The sequence below is a fragment of the Sorex fumeus genome, unplaced genomic scaffold, assembly GCF_029834395.1.
Source record: "Sorex fumeus unplaced genomic scaffold, SorFum_2.1 ptg000111l, whole genome shotgun sequence".
Taxonomy (NCBI): Eukaryota; Metazoa; Chordata; class Mammalia; order Eulipotyphla; family Soricidae; genus Sorex; species Sorex fumeus.
The window spans coordinates 6,607,235-6,624,807 of NW_026606168.1; the positions used below are offsets into that span (position 1 = coordinate 6,607,235).

The 17,573-nt window shown below is 42.6% G+C and overlaps 1 non-coding gene across 1 annotated transcript; it reads right to left on the reverse strand.

Moving 5' to 3' along the window:
* Nucleotides 1-1,972: 1,972 nt before the first annotated feature.
* LOC130043124 (U6 spliceosomal RNA) lies at nucleotides 1,973-2,076 on the reverse strand. Its single transcript, XR_008795319.1, has one exon. It is a non-coding gene; the product is annotated as a U6 spliceosomal RNA (small nuclear RNA).
* Between the last annotated feature and the right edge of the window lie 15,497 nt (nucleotides 2,077-17,573).

The window sequence follows — 17,573 nt, forward strand, 5'->3', positions numbered from 1 at the left end:
GAAACCAGCTTGCTTGCATGGTTGTCTTTCATCTAGTGTTCTGCCAATCCTATTCAGGATGACTCGAGTGAACAGCTTGTAGATAACAGACAACAGTTAACTATCTGGCGATAGTTAACAATGTCATGGATGTCTCCCTTCTTGTACAGTAGTACAGTCCTGCTGTTTTCCATTGGGATGAAACCTTGCATTCAGACAGATAGCGTGTGAAGAGCTGAACCAGTGTATTGATGAGTACTGATGACAGGTTCTTCAAGTGTTCAGGTATGACCTTGTCTGGACCAGGTGCTTTTCGCTTTTTTACCAACAAATGGTGTGTCGGATTTTGGAAGGGAGTACGTTGGGAACGACATATCCATCCTGTGGAATTTGGTATGAGGGCAGGTGGAAGTGGCTATCAAAGAGATCCAAGTAGAAATAATGGATAATCTTCTCCATTGCCCTTCTGGAAGATGTGATAGATCCATCAGGACGTTGGAGGGCAATTACCTTGGTCTTCTAGTTGGTGAAGGACAGTCGGTCATTGCAAATGCTTTTCCTGGCTTCTGCACCATCTGCCAGCACTGCTGCTCATCTCTCTTTGAGGTCTTCCTTTATCGCTTCTCTGCACTGCTTTGCAAGCTCGGACATTCACTTGTGGTTGCCTGAGGCATGTGCCAAGCTATGTTGGCAAATGAGCTAGATAGTTTTCGAAGACAGGTGTCTTTTTGTGGCTATCTCTCTCTCAATGTTCTTCACACAATCATGGTGGTGCTGAACCAGTCAATCATATGCCTCATCAATGTTGTCAACAATGGCATCTTCTCATGTTACAGCAATAGTGCCAAAGAGCTCCCAGTTGGTGGTTGTTCTGGGAGTTTTCTTCTTAAACTTAAACTTTGCAGCCCTTTCTCCCCGCTCTGTGAAGTAGAATTTTGCACAAAGGAGACGATGGTCCGATCCTGTTTGGAATTTTGGGACAATAGTGACATCGGTCAGGCAAGACCATCAATTGAATATGATTCAGTATGTTTATTCAGCAAACAAAATAATAAATAAATAAGTAAAAATAAAGTACCTAGGGTCCTTAGTTCAGATAGATAGATAGATATAGTTATATCATTCCTAGACTCCCCACTGAACTTGAGTGATCTTAAATGTGTGCAAACTATGCTTTGAGTTTCAGTTTCACATGGGAATGTCTACAAATCTGATGGTGAAGTAATGGAATGATGCAGGTAGAGTCACACAGTTTGCAAGACAGGAGGGCTGCAGCCTAGCCTTCCCAAACAAGATAGAAAAGAACATGCCAGACACTTCCAACAACAGAATACAATGGCATTTTTGTTTTCAATTAATTTTTATTAGACACAGTAATTTACAAAGCTTTTAATAACAGAGTTTCTGGCATTCAGAATTCCACTGCAAACCTATCACAGTAGTGTTTGCACCCCTAACCTATGACCCAAGCCCCCTCTGTCTCCCCATTCTGCCTCCTTAGCAAACGATCTTTCTTTTGCTTTGAAATTTAGAAACAAATTTTATTTAAGATCTGAAATACAATTCCTAAAATATCACTTCTCCAGAAAACTGTGGCTATACAATAATGCATTGCCTCTATCATATTAGAACATGCATTAGACTCAAATACAAAAACCAAGAAACAAATCACCAACCTTTAACAACTTGAACAAAGATAGAATGCCTAAAGAACAACAAAAAAGAATTTGCAGAGCATGGGCTGTTTTACTTCAAGCACCATAAAAAGAGCACAAATGCATGGGTTTTCAGGTATATACATTAACTTGAAGCTTTGGCACTAGGAATCAGGGCATTTTGTCATATAGTAGCATTAACACATATTAGAAAACTGTGTAGTGTCAAAGGAATAGAACCACCAGCACTCAAGCAATGTTGTTTACTAGGCAATACAATGTTCTACTGAATGTTTCTTTGTCTAATTACTGCGTACACTGGTAGCAAATTTGAAAAAAAAAATATGGAACGCTTCACGAATTTGCGTGTCCTCCTTGCGCAGGGGCCATGCTAATCTCTGTATCGTTCCAATTTTAGTATATGTGCTGCCGAAGCGAGCACAGCAAACTATCTCTTTTGGAAAAAAATATTTTTCTTATCATTTGGGTCACGTGCACAACAGTATTGACTCTTGGTTTTATTGTATGTAGTTGCCTCCTCTACAAACCACCAAAACGTCCAAAAGCCTTGCTCAAAGGCAGACTGCATCTTCATTCCTGACCCTCCTGTTCTCCTCCCTTAGCATTCTCTTTCCTACAGCTAGGGTCATTGTTTGATAACTAACAAAGACAAGCGTTATCTTTGCCTTTAGTCATGGGGAGGGAGGTACTGGGTAAAATGACCCCGTCTTGAAAACCCCAGAAAGGAAGCAGCTTCTCAGACTTCTAAAAACCAAGTGGCCTCAGGTCCAAAGGTGTCACTTTCTTTCATTCCTGATTCCCCAGTAAGTCAGTCCTTCAAAACCACCTGTAAAGAGCTTTTTAAAAAGACATATTTAAAGACCTTTCTTTAAAGCCTATCTTTAAGGTGATCTCCTGCGAACAACTCACATCTGGTTCCTAAGTATATCTCACCCACAGGTAGGACAAACTCCTGGAGCTCTGGCCTTGCCCAGCCCTCCTGCCCTTGTGGCCCACACACCTACATAAGGAGCTGCACCATGCCACAGGCCTCCAGAGCCAAAACAGAACTGTGGCTCCAGCATGGGAGTTCAAGTCCAGCTGGGCTGGGCCCTACCTCTCTCTTTCAGGATAGTCTAGTCAGGCTCCTAAAAGTGTTCCTAAAGTTATTTCAAACAGAACTCAATGTTGCTTGCCAGAGACTCCTCTACTTTCTTATTTCTGCCATGGATCACTTTATTCTCTCTACTCAAAGTATTATCCTTCCCACGTGCATGCTTAAAGCATACCTGCCCTTTTTTAGGGGGTGATGGGTAGGGGGGTCCCAGAAAGAGCTCAGGAGGCCCTAAAATAATCAGCCCAGGGATACGGAGTAAATAGTTCAATGCTTGAGTGCAGAGGAGATGGGAACCACCAGGGTCCACTGGGGAACTGCTGGGGGGTATCATGAAGTGCGAGAGATTGAACTCAGGGCCTTCATATGGTCTCCTGACCCTTGAGCTATCACTCTTATCCCAAAATTTACCTATTCTTTAAAAACATATTCATGTGCAGCTAGCAGCATGAAGTGTCCCCCAATTTATTTTCATGATCCCTCCTAGATGACGCAAGTACCATGGAATTTTTGAGACATATAAGAACATTGCCCCTAACGTAAGATAACATTGATTTGTCCCTTCTGCCTTGCCACAAGGAGTTTAAGTTTATTGGGTTATTCCCATCACAATGTTCCCATTCCTCTGTGTTTACTTGTAACTTCTTTCATTGTTCTCTGTTGACTTGTGAATATTGTTTTTCGCTTCTTCATAAGTCCCATCCAAAGTTAATTCAGAGCAATATTCTTTCAGTATAGACACAGGAAGACAGTCGATGCTATCCTTTTGTAACTTGGGAGTTGACTCTGAATGATATTCAGCCCTGGACATCTGTTTTCCTGACTAAGTCAGTTGCCCTTACTTCCTAGATCCCCAAAAGCAGGGTCCTGACAAGGGACTTGATGGATCCAAGCTGTGAACTACCCTGGCATCGAAATGTGCCTGGCCAAAGTGCCATAATGCTTAACTGTCAATTAAGAGCATGATCATAGGTAAATTCTGTCATGATCCGAAAAGTAATAACTACATCTGGACCCTGCTAGGGTTAAGAATAATTAATCCAGCCTGAGCACTGTAGTCTGAGTCTTAGTGAGATGTCCCCAGGAGAGCCACACTACAAGCTCAATGTATCTCTTACTGTGTCCATACAAAATAACTAATATTAAGAAGTAGAATTAAGATGTTAATTAAGTTATTGGACTAAGGAGAGGAGGAGCATCTCTAGGTGGTATTTTGCCCTTGAGTGGAGGAAGGTAAAGGTAAAGGTAAAGGCCCTCCCGTTGATCATCGATTTGTTCGAGCGGGCCCAGTAACGTCTCCATTGGAGACTTTGTTGTTACTGTATTTGGCATATCGAATACATCACGGGTGGCTTGCCAGGCTCTGCCGTGCGGGCAAGATACTCTTGGTAGCTTGCCGGGCTCTCCTAGAGGGGCGGAGGAATCGAACTCGGGTCGGCCATGTTGGCTGTGTGCAAGGCAAACGCCCTACTGCTATGCTATTGCTCCAGCCCTGAGTGGAGGAAGGGCTTTCATATGTTGATTGTGCTACCTACAGGGTGTGGTATCTGAAGCAGCAGCTTAGAAAGGTGAGAGACGCAGCGCTGAGAGGGAGCACAGAAAGATGAGCAGGAGAAGACAGGAGGATACCCGGGAATGAGGGACAGTGTGAGACTAGAATGGGGAGCTTAGTGACATTGGAACACGCATGTGGGGAGAATGGAATAAACGGCAACTTATCATCCTTCAGTAAGGACCTGGCTTCCTCCTTTGTCTGCCCATGGCATGGGCTGCCCTGAGTGGGGGAGTGGCCCGAATTCACCAAATGTGGGCAAGGAGAGATTACACACCCCTAACCATAAGAAATTTGCAATCTACTGGGAGAGACCAAAAGCGCTAGTAAATAAAAAGATGAGAACATTTGGGATTCTGTGCTTGGACGATGTGTGTGTGTGTGTGTGTGTGTGTGTGTGTGTGTGTGTGTGTGTGTGTAGCGAAGTGTATGAGAGGCTCATAATAGTTTCTGTTTGTTGAGCACTTACCATATACCTGGTGCTGCGCCAAGTCCTTTAAGTACAGTATTTTAATTAATCCTCATGGTAGATATTCACTGTCACTGTCCTCCCGTTGTTCATTGATTTGCTTGAGAGAGCGCAGTAATGTCTTCACAGTGACACTTGTTATTGTGTTTGGCATATTGAATACGTCACGGTTAGCTTGCCAGGCTTTGCCGTGTGGATGAGATACTCCCGGTAGCTTGCCGGGCCCTGGTAGATATTAATCCCATTCTATAAATGAAGAAGCTGGCTCTCAAGGACATCATGATGCAGAGTTAGTAGGTTCCAGAACCTAGGCTCATTGCAACCATAGCACTTTGCTATCTTCTTTCTCATTTTTATAAAATTGTTCATTTAAAAATATTTTGAGTTTCTCTCTGTTGCAGTTTGAATAACCAAAATTGAAAGCCTAAAAAGTCTCTGCATAAACATTTGTCAAAGAAAATTACTCAAATGACTGCTAAGCCCATAAAAAATGTGTAACATCATTAGTCATTGGAGAAATGCCAATCAAAGCCACAATGGAATATTATTTCACACTCACTAGGATGACTATACTCAAAAAAAGACAAACACAATAATAAGGGCTGAAGAGAATGTAGAGAAATTGGAACCTTCTTACATTGCTGATAAGAATGTAAAGTGATGCAGCTGCTTTCTAAAATAGTTTGGCAGTTCCTCAAAATTGTTAAACATGGGTTTTCCATATGGCCCAGCAATTTTGCATCTAGACAGATACAAAAGAGAAATGAAAGCATATGTTCATGCAAAAAAATGTTGTAAGTAATAATTCACAGCAACATAATGAGGCACTCTAAACATTAATTAATAACAAATTGGAAATATTACTACAATGGAATACTATTCAGCCATGAAGTGTTGGCACATGTTATAACATGGATGAATCTCAAATACCTGCAAAAATGATCTGTACACAAAAGACCATATAGTTTATGACTCCATTCTACACAAAGTCAGAGTAAGTCTATAGAGACAGAAGGTATAGTAAGGGTTCCCCTGAATTAGGAGAGCTACAAGGTTTGGGACTTGAGGTTGATAGCTTCTGAGAACAGAATTTCATCTTAAGGTAATAAAAATGTCCTAAAAATAAATTGCAGTGATGTTTATGCAACTCAGTCATTGTATTCAAGACTATTTAATTGCATACTCACGATCACGACCATCCTGTTGTTCGTCGATTGCCTCAAGCAGGCCCCAGTAACCTCTCCTTCTTCCTAGCCTTGAGAATCTTTTAAAAGTGCCATATTCAAGGCTCTTTCAGGGTTAGGATAATGAGACCCATCATTGTTACTGGTATTTGCCATATTGGGTACACCACAGGGAGTTTGCCAGACTCTGCCGTGTGGGCAGGTTACATTCAGTAGCCTGCCAGTTTGTCCAAAGTAAGAATGAGATAATAGGATGCTTCCAGGAGCTGGGTTTTATAGTCTCTGAGTCTTGGCTGTTAATGGAATTACACAGCACCAAGGAGCCAGTTGGTGGGTGTGACCCCTGCCTATGGGAATTTGGAGGATCTGGGTGGAGGATGCTCAGCCCCGATCCCAGCAAGCTTGGAGATCTCAACCCCGGGACTCGCATGCCTTTGTTCCTCTGCCGGTACCTTCATGTGTGTGGAGAGTGGTCTCAGCATGGTTGTGGCTGTTTCTGGAGGTCTTTGGCTGCCGGAGCCCTGGTCGGGGTCGGGAGGGAAACTCAACCCTCTCCCCTCCAAGGGGCCTCGGCGAGGACAACCTGTCGCAGGGGCAGGAGACTCTTCCTATCATTGTGAAGCAGAATTCACCAAGTGTTGGATTGTTCACCCACTAATTGTATACTCAAAATGAGTAATTTCAATGAAGTTAAAATACATAGATTTTACTGATGAACATTTACTGCAACAAAATCTTTTTTAAAAATTTTATTTTAAAACAAATCTTTTGATGTGGTTGTTAGTTACACTATTGTTAATTGCCATGCCAGTGGTCACAAAATTGCTGCTCTTCCACCCTGAGACTCTTCACCACTTACAAGAGATCTTTAAGAACTGCCTCTAGAAGACTCATTTATATTTTGATTGCTATAGACAATTGCTCGAGCTGGAGCGATAGCACAGCGGGTAGGGCGTTCGCCTTACAAGCGGCCAACATGGCCGACCCGAGTTCGATTCCTCCGCCCCTCTCGGAGAGCCCGGCAAGCTACCGAGAGTATTCGATATGCCAGACACAGTAACAACAAAGTCTCCAATGGAGACGTTACTGGGCCCGCTCGAGCAAATCGATGATCAACGGGAGGGCCTTTACCTTAGACCCGGAGTGATAGCACAGCGGGTAGGGCGTTTGCCTTACAAGCAGCCAACATGGCCGACGCGAGTTCGATTCCCTCCGCCCCTCTCGGAGAGCCCGGCAAGCTACTGAGAGTATTCGATATGCCAGACACAGTAACAACAAAGTCTCCAATGGAGACGTTACTGGGCCCGCTCGAGCAAATCGACGATCAACGGGAGGGCCTTTACCTTTACCTTTTATAGACAATATTCCTGGTATCCTCAAGAGTTTGTCAAAATTGGGGGTATGGTGCCACCAACAGGTCAACCTGTACATGCGGTGTGAGTAGCATGATATTGCCATCAGGCTTCCTGATACCCCAAAATTGCCACTGTGCCTTTGGCCAGACCCCAACAACTTGGGACCAAGTTTACCAAAAAATTAAACAGCCAAAAGTTAGGTATGTGGGAGCCACACCCACAAACCACCTCTGGCTTAGCTATACAAGCCCACTCAGAGTTGGGATAGGCTACCTTCCCCAATTCCTAATACATATGGAAGCACTGGCAGTCACCCCCATGAACCAACTCTAGTGCCACCCTGTAAACTCTACTATCGGCTTTGCCTCAGAGATCCCTAAATAAATCTCAAAAGAGATCAAAAGCCAAAGTTAAGCTTGGACCCATACATGGCAAAACAGAATGAAGTAAATTGGAGGGGCCGGGTTGGCCAGTACCCACTCAAGCAGAGTCCCTGGCAGTCACTTGCTTCCACAATCCAAAATTGCTGCCATAGCCCAAGCCTGAGTCCACTGTCTCAGGATGGACCTCACCAAAATATAATCTGCTAAAAATTTTGTAATGTGGATCTTAGTGCACCAGCAGCCCTGGCCCAGAGACACAGAAGCAAGTCCTGGAAGGCACCACAGCAACAGAAATATCTTCGAGCCTGGCTTGGAATGCCTTCAAGAGCATCAAAGAAATACCTAAGAGAACGAAGAACCTCTGGTTCTAAGCACATCTCTTCTATTCCACTCTTCTTCCTGCATTAACATATGCCTCAGAGACCTGGGCCCTACAAAAACAGGATGAGAATGCTATTCGGGTTTCCCAAAGAGGAATCAAAAGAGCTATGCTTGGAGTATCATGCTTCACTCAAATAAGAGAAAGAATCTGGAGTTCTGACCTCCACTGATGGTCAAGAATCAGGAACACTGTCTAGTTCGCCAAGGAATCGAAGATCAGATGGGCTGGACATGTAATGAGATTTGGAGAAGACTGCTGGACTAGAGTCATTACCGACTGGATTCCACGGGATGTCAAAAGATCGCGTGGCCACCCACCTACAAGATGATCAGACTTCTTTGTCAAGACCCTGAATGATCGGTTTGAGGCTCTTCGTGTTCCTAGATCAAGCAGACGCCATTGGACTACACTAGTACGCAACAGGGATGAGTGGAGACATTACTGGTGCCCACTCGAAAAAAATCGATGAGTAATGTGATGTCAAATGATCAAGTGATCAAGTGAATCACAGCACTGCAAGCTCTCATGATATTCGAAATGAGCTATGGAAAATATATTATCTAGCATCTGCCCCTGGCAGGTAGGCTCAAATGGTATTCTAGCAAAACATATTGCCCAAAATTAGAGAGAGACTACTGGGGAAATTTTCTGCCACAGAGGCAAGATGAGGACTGTGATGTGTATGTGTGGGAGGGTGATACTTGGGACCTTGGTGGTGGAAAATGTGCACTGGTGGAGGGATGGTTGTTCCATCATTGTATGGCTGAATCTCAAACATGAAAGTTTTGTAACTCTATCTCACGGTGATACAATAAAATAAAAAAGTAATGTGGAGTTTATGCCCAATTCAATCAGCTTAATCAATGGCTGAACAAAGAGCAGTACTCCTACGTGATTTAAAAAAAAGAGTTTGTCAAAATTAATTTTACTTTGGAGTATTCAACTGATGAATCAGACAGCTGATCATCCCCATGTATTACCCCTGGTCCCATGAGTACTGATATCTCCTGATGCTGCAGAAACACATGTCACTCAAGCCAGGGGACAGAGAGAAGGACACTAAGCCTCTTCACAGCACAGTATCATAGCAATGTTAAATGCTATGTCCAGGTGGACAGATGCAAACTCTGGTTCTGACTCTATAATACAAACGGAAGTCATAACAGAATGGAACATAAGATATAAGTGGCAAATTGTTTTATCAAAAGTGTATTCTCACTAAATTTTATTTTGGGGTCATGATGACACTATCAAATTGAACCCTGGAACTCCTGGATAAAATTGCGTTATTACTGAAAATTAGCATCATGGTAACACAAATGAGGATATCCACATTCTCAGAGTCAAGAAAAGAAAGATGAAACACAGGTCATTTTTCAATAAAATTTTTTACATCAAATTAATGTTGATTTCAGTTTGATGGGATTTGTGGATTTATTTGTACTTAATCTATAGAATTTGTTGGGGGGGTCATAGTTATAAGAGGAATGAGGATACATACTTAATTTTACATTGAAATATAATAATATATGTTCATAAAACGAGAAACAGAGAAATGATTTTTAAAATTTATTTAGAATATATTTTATGGAAGTAGTATTAGTTTATAATATCAAAAAGGTTTCAGGAGTACAGCATTATAATTTGACATCTGTGCATGCCACATTAAAATCTCCAATAAAAGTTTAGATTTCATCCATTAGCATTGTAATTTATCTCCTTCATTTTTTTCCCCCAGCCTCTAACTCTATTAATCTGTGCTCTAGATCTAAAAGCTTTTGTGGTGGGTGTTGGTGGTGGTCATTTGCTTTGCTTCTTTATATTTCATATGAGTGAAATCACATGGCATTTTTCTTTCTTACTTACGTCAATTAACTTAATACCCTCAATGTAAGGTCAAAGAGATAGATCAAAGATCTGCATTTGGACAGAGCAGGAATTAGTCCTCAAGCACCACTGGGTGTTGACCCTACCCCCAAAAAACAACAACAACAACAAAAAAGCTTCAAAGTCGATCCATGTTGTTGCAAATGGCAAGATTTCATCTCTCTCTTTTTTTAATGGCTTAGGAGTATTCCGTTGTGTGTGAATTATTTTTTTTAATTTTATTGAATCACCATGAGATAGTTACAAGCTTTCATGTTTGGGTTACAATCACACAATGATCAAACACCCATCCCTCCACCAGTGCACATTGCCCACAACTAATATCCCTGGTGTGCCCCCTTTTCCTACCTTCCCTTTCCATCCATGGAAGACAATATCCCCCTATACTCTCACTCTACTTTTGTGTATTATGGTTTGCAATACAGATACTAAGAGGTTATCATGATTGCTCCATTATCTACTTTAAGCACACATCTTCCAGCCCGACCTATTCCTCCAGCCATCATTTTCTTAATTTTCCCTTCACTATTCCAGTTGCCTTATCCCCTCCGCTCAGGAGGCAGGCTTCCAGCTATAGAGCAATCTTCCTGGACCTTGTATCTACTGTCCTTGGGTGTCAGCCTCATGTTATGTTATTTTATACTCCATAAATAAGTGAAGTTCTTCTATGTCTGTCCCTCTATTTCTGATTCATTTCACTTAGCATGATACTCTCCATATCTATCCATTTATAAGCAAAGTTCATGACTTCATCACTACTAACAGCTGCATAGTATTCCATTGTGTAGATGTGCAAAGTTTCTTTAACCAGTCATCTGTTCTAGGGCACTTGGATTGTTCCCAGATTTTAGCTATTGTGAACAGTACTGCAATGAGCGTATAAATACAGAAGTCATTTCTACTGTGCTTTTTTGCATCCTTGGGATATATTCCCAGAAATGGTGTTGCAGGATCATATGGAAACTCAATTTCTAGTTCTTGAAGGACTGTCCATATTGTTATCCAGAAAGGCTGGACCAGTTAGCATTCCCACCAACAGTGAAAGAGGATTCCTTTCCCCCACATTCATGCTAGCACTGGTTGCTTTTGTTCTTTTGAATGTGTGCCAGTATCTGTGGTGTAAAATATTACAGAAAGTCTCTCTGGTTATTCATCTCCCCAAAAAGATTAGGTGCACATATTTAGTGGAGGTAATTTTTGAATTTTTTGCCTTGAATGAAACTTTATTAAACACCATGCTTTACAAAATTGTTTGAATATAGTTGATTCAGGTATTCAATATTCCAACTCCAACACAAGTACCATCATCAATGTATCCTCCCTCCACCAATGTCCACAGATTCCCACCTAACTCCCAAGTCTTCTCTCTTTGCAGGCACAAAAATAATTTACTTTATATTGCTTGTTGCAACATATATCTCCTAATGGTGTTCTGTTGCTAAAGCCATGGCATGAGGATTTACTGAGCTGTTAGGTGCAAGTTGAGTCTTCTGTGAATTGTTTTTACTCATTTAGCTTAGTAGGCTAATAGACCCATCTAATGTTCTGTACTCCTACAGGGCTGATAGCTCTGTGAAATTTCAAGGTATTGTGCAGCTGCACACTTCAAGACCTTTGGAGTTGGGATGATCATTTGCAGGCATCTTTCTGGTTTCTCTCTCTGAGATCAGTCATGAAGCTGGACCTCTACAACTGATGTTTCTGGTGTTTGTCTGAGATCACCCATGACGCCTTGGCCGCAGTGGGAGCTTGGATGTACGTGGACGGAGCCCTGGACCTTTGAAAGGGCAGGTACTTAAAGTATTAAGTTGGCCCCATCCCTCTAAGGCCCCAGAGACCTGGGCCTAAATGTAGCTGGGCCTACCTTGAGTAACTCAGCTGCTGGTATCTCTCTGAGATCTGTAGCAAAGCTAAGCCATTTCTCTGGCAGCCACAAAGAAATAAACTTTTAGTCTATAAAATCACATTAGTAACCACCAAAAGAGAGGGAGAAGGAGCTCAGTAAGTAAGATGAAAAAAAGGAAAGGAGGCTCAATTGTGTAGTGAAAAATACATTTTTTCCTTTTAAGAAGGGACTGCACTATAAATGGGGTTGAGAAATGCTGCATTAGAATATTTCTGAGTTCCCCTTTCAGGTACAATAAAGGGAGAAAATTATCTCTATCAACCTTTAGACTCTCAGGAGCCTGTAAGTGATACTTTCTGTTTCCTGTGAGATTTTCCACAGGTCTGATCTGAAATCAGCTGAAAAGCAAAAATTATTCCCCAAGAACTAAGAACTTGGCTGGCTTGAAGGTTTTCCCTCACTGTTTGGAAGTGGCGTGGCAGGCTGGGTGTAGATGCCCCAGTACAGGTCAAACCCACCACTCACACAGCCACAGTACCCAGGCCAGGACTCCCTGAGTTCTGAGACCCTCCCAGATCCACCTACAAACTCACTCTCATGGTGGCTCCATACCCTGCTTAAAACTCCAGAGGAGAAAGTCCCTTCCCACGAGCTTGCCTAACCATAGGGAACAACGTCTTTTATTTAGACATTTAGAGGAGACATGTTCATCTTGCAAGAGCACCAAAGCCTGTTGCACATGCCATTGGTCACACATGTGATCACAGTCAGTTGGAAAACTGCATCTGGTGTTTCAAGTAAACTCATCACTGTAGCACTGTAGCACTGTCATCCCATTGTTTGTTGATTTACTTGAGCGGGTGCCAGTAATGTCTCTATTCCTCCCAGGCTGAGATTTTGGCAGCTCTCCTTACTCGTCTTTCCCAAGATTGGAGGCTCTTTCAGGGTCAGGGGAATGAGACCTGTTATCGTTACTGTTTTTGGCATATTGAATACACCACGGGAAGCTTGCCAGTTTCTGCCCTTGCAGGTGGAATACTCTCGGTAGCTTGCTGGACTTTCTGAAATATATATATATATATATACACATATACATATATACTTATCTCTATAATATGTTGCCTACTGTCTGAACTCCATCAAACATGGTGTGGTAATTGTGGAAAATGGGTAAGAAGTGTCTCATGATGTGTGACATGGCCACAAAGCGGCTGTGCGGTCTGGAAAGAGGCCTGGAAGCTGGCAGACGTTGGGTAGTAGAGGTCAGCTTCCAGGCCTGGGTCCCTTGGGGCAGGGAGAACTCTTGCCTACCCCACTCTAAAGCACCCAGGTGAAAACAGCCTGGCGGGAAGTCCAGTGGCATGGTCATGGAGGTCTCCTTTTATACTCCCATCTGGGATGAGCATCTGTGAGTTCTGGAGGGTGGTCGATGAGAAGGTCATCTGGTGCTGGCAGGTTGTAGCTTATGGGTGTGACCTATGGGTCACCGGAGATTGGGGGAAACAGGCAGAGAATCTCTGCTCCTGGGTCCGTTGAGTCCAGAGTCCAAGGTCACTAAGTTCCTCATTACCTGGGTTCTGTGGGACTTTATGCCTGTGCGAAATAACTTTATTTTTATTATTATTGTTTGTTCATGCTCAATAGTGCTTAGTGGTTACTTCTACTGTGCACTCAGGGATCACTCTTGGAGGTGCTCAGGGTACCATATGGGACACTGGGAATCCAAAACTGGATGCAATCCAACATGCAAACCAAGCAACATATCTTCTGCCCCTTAGATGATGAACATTTTTTTTTTGGTGTCACACCTGGCAATGCACAGGGGTTACTCCTGGCTCTGCACTAAGGAATTACTCCTGGTGGTGCTCAGGGAACCATATGAGATGCTGGAAATTAAACCTGGGTCGGCCTCATGCAAGGCAAATGCCCTACCCACTGTGCTATCGCTCCAGCCCTGACAAACTTTAAATGCAAGAAATACATAAGTTTTATTCATGAAACTTAATTCACTAAGATAATAATTATAAAAATTAATTTAAAAATTATTTTCTTTAAATAACTGTAGCTAAAATTGTTGAAATAATTTTAAAATTTTATTGGGGCTTAGATGGTAATATATCTTTTAAAAGAAAATATTTAGATTTTACATATCTTGTGTACAATTACATTTCTAATCCTCTAGAGGATCGTTATAAATAGAACCCAAGCCTGTGAAAAACCACATAATTAGTGATCTTATTGAAGTTAAGAGAAGAGAATAAATTTAATGAGATAAATACATGGCATTGATGAATTATGTATGTATTCATTTTATTCTCATGCAAATGTCACTAACTCACCCAGAGAATTCTCAGACATGTGCATTAATAATTAAATTCAGTCATTTTTGGTATCAGACCGATTTTCAGTCATTAAAAATATGGGGCTTTCCATGTATTGGGTATCATGGAAAGAGAGAAGCAGTTGTCAAGATTGGAAGCTTGGACCTGTTTTAAAGAAACATTTATTAGCTTGATTTATAATGATTAAGTCTTTAAACATATGGCATGTGGGACTCCATTTTTACTCTTGCTCCAGGCCTCACACATGGTAGTCAGGCTTAGATTTTATAATGCCCCAAAGGTTTCTCTTTGAATATGTCATCTGTTTTTAAGAGTCCCTCCTTTCTAACAGGCACTGTGCACTGTTTGGTTGGACAGAAGCCGGGGGCCCACAGCCTATCTTTGCGCTGCTTGGAATGTGGCAGAGTCAGGTGACAGAGGTAGAGTATGAGCATTGAGGCACCTACAGAAATCAGTGATGAGCTGAGTCCAGAGCTATCAGGAAAGAGTACCAAGAGGATGAGCCCATATCTGGCAACACTAGGACAGACTCTGGGAGAGAAGAAAGTGGCTACAGACCACTCAGCTATTGCAGGAGCTCCAGGGAGAAAGGGGAGGGACAACAGGTGCCACTGGGTGGCAGCTCACAGGACACACCAGTGATGGCATCTTCTGAAGGGCTCTAAGCACAGGCATAAAGTCAGTACACTGAATTTAAAAGAGGCTCCACTGGGGTTGATTATGGACAGGAGAGCACAGAATCAGGAAAACCAATGAAAAGTTTTGGTAATCAGACAGCACTGAAAAAAAGCCAAAATGGCAATACTTGAATAACATCTGATCTTTCCAACTGCATTGTGACAAAAGAAAAATTATTCATGTACTCATATTTCTGTACATGTGTGTGCATGGGGGGGTTGGGTGGAACAGGGTACGTGCATGAGCCTGGCAAAGCTCTTCTTCAGTCAGTTCAGAAATCCTGCCAATATCCCAGACGGCAAGGCCTGTGTATGCAGCTGGGAGGGCCCGTAATATGAAAAGACATCACTATTTTCTGGAGTCACCCATCTTTCAGTACATTATGCCGAGGTGGAGAAAACAATCCTGTTGATTGAGGGAAAACATTCCTCTGTAACACTTCACTTCTAGGTCTGGTTTTTGTAGTTAGACTCCTAGTCACTGGAAGTGAGAACTGGTAGCCTTCTTCGTAATCCAGGTAGCTACTGTGTTTTCCAGAAAAAGTGTATCTCCAGGTTAAACATTCAGTGTTTGCACCAGAGAAATGTACAGGAAATGCTTGCTGGTCTTCCATGCAGACAGCTTCAGTTTGAATCCGTGGTACTACATAAGGTTTCTGGAGCACTCGTCAGGGGCGCTTCTAAGCACAGAGCCAGGAATAGACCCTGAGCATTGCCAGTTGTGGCTCCAAAACAAAACAAACAAAAACCTACTCGGTTCTTTACTTACTTGTTCAATGATCTTTAGGAGTCCTGTAGGCCAAGCCAATCAGACACCCCCATCCCCTCACATCAGCCCAGACACCAACTCCTGGTACATTCTGCTACATACATATAGATGTCTCTCTTTCCACCCAATACCTGAAATAGTTCATTATTCATATTTCACCCACTTACACTAGGCTTTCTCATAATTAAAACAGACCACTCAGGTGCACTGCAATTGCTCTTCTCCAGGGCATATTTTTATGAGATTTTCCATGAAGTCTTCAGTTCTATACTCAAAATATATGAAGGTTTTTAAAATTTACTTCATGGACAGGAGATCCAGAGAATGTCTCTGTCATAGACCAGGGATGAATATTTAAACAGAGCTCCCCAAAGGAAGCTCTTGCCAACAATGCAACCATTGCTGACTACCTAAGGAAACCATGGGTCTTGCTAATTGCCTTCCTTTCCTTAGAGGAAAGCTTCTATTAAATTGCTTCATTCTATCCCAAGTGGACTTGTTTCCCCTTGTTTTCTTTTTCTAAAGTTGCAAGGTGTAGCACAGCCTTTCTCTTCTCCTGGCTATTTCACTTAACAGCAGGTGTCCTTAAGTGAGTCTTCCCAACCTCACTCAGTCTCTGCTTCCTTTCCTAATACTTAGACAATGACCCTCTGTTGAGAAGAGTCAAATACAGCCTAAATTTTACATAGAAGACGCTTCAGAATTTTCCTGGACCATAGTTGAGATTTCCATCTGAAATCCTAACACCCAGGAGCCAATGACACAGGCCTCAGTGATGAGCCCATATACTTTGCATGCACTGGAATTCAAATTTGCAGCCTGTCACTACTTAATGCCTCCTTCCCGGCACCTCTAGTGTATCTTTAGTTGTCCTCAGCACTGCAGGTCATCAGAGCAGCTCCTCATCCTCAGGCCTGAGCATTGAACCATGCAGCCCGGAGGAATGAGTATTAGAAAGAGTGGCCCTAAGCCCCCAGGTACTACTTGTGAGCCTGCCAAAAATGAAAATATAGTTTTTAAAATGATTTAGTGTACATCTCAATTATTACATCATTTGTCATTTCCTCCTTCCTTCCTCCCCCTTTTTTATTCTTTCATCTTTTCTCTCCTGGTCTCCCTTTTCTTTCCATCATTATTTTTTCTTCCCTATGACCTAGTACTAATCTTCAAAGTATATCAACTATAATATGATGAGTCTACAACCTATTAAGTAAAGGTAAAAGGTAAAGGCCCTCCCGTTGATCGTCGATTTGCTCGAGCGGGCCCAGTAACGTCTCCATTGGAGACTTTGTTGTTACTGTGTTTGGCATATCGAATACTCTCAGTAGCTTGCCGGGCTCTCTGAGAGGGGCGGAGGAATCGAACTCGGGTCAGCCATGTTGGCCGCTTGTAAGGCGAACGCCCTACCGCTGTGCTATCGCTCCAGCCCTATTAAGTATTGTTCTAGAACAATAATATTCTTTTTTAGTGACATGGATGTATTAGTACTATGTCATATTATATACATCAGGATCCTCCGTGAGCTGTATTGCGGATTCACTACCAGGATCTCACCATTCTACAAAGAAGTGATCGTTGATGTCAAGAGAGGGGTGCGGCAGGGTGATACCATTTCACCGAAACTCTTCAGTGCCACCCTCGAGAACATCATGCGACGACTGGAATGGGAAGGAATGGGAGTGAAGATAGATGGTCGGCAATTACACCACCTCCGCTTTGCTGATGATATTGTTTTAATAACACCAAACATCAGCCAAGCGGCACAAATGCTGGCCGACTTTGACCGTGAGTGTGGAAAGGTAGGACTACAGCTGAATCTTACGAAGACAATGTTTATGAGAAACAGCCTTGTTCCTGACGCCCCATTCGCTCTCAATGGAACGACCATCTCCGAATGCAACAGCTATGTCTACCTAGGTCGAGAGGTCAACATGACAAATGACCTGGCACCCGAGCTGCGCAGGAGGAAGAGAGCGGCT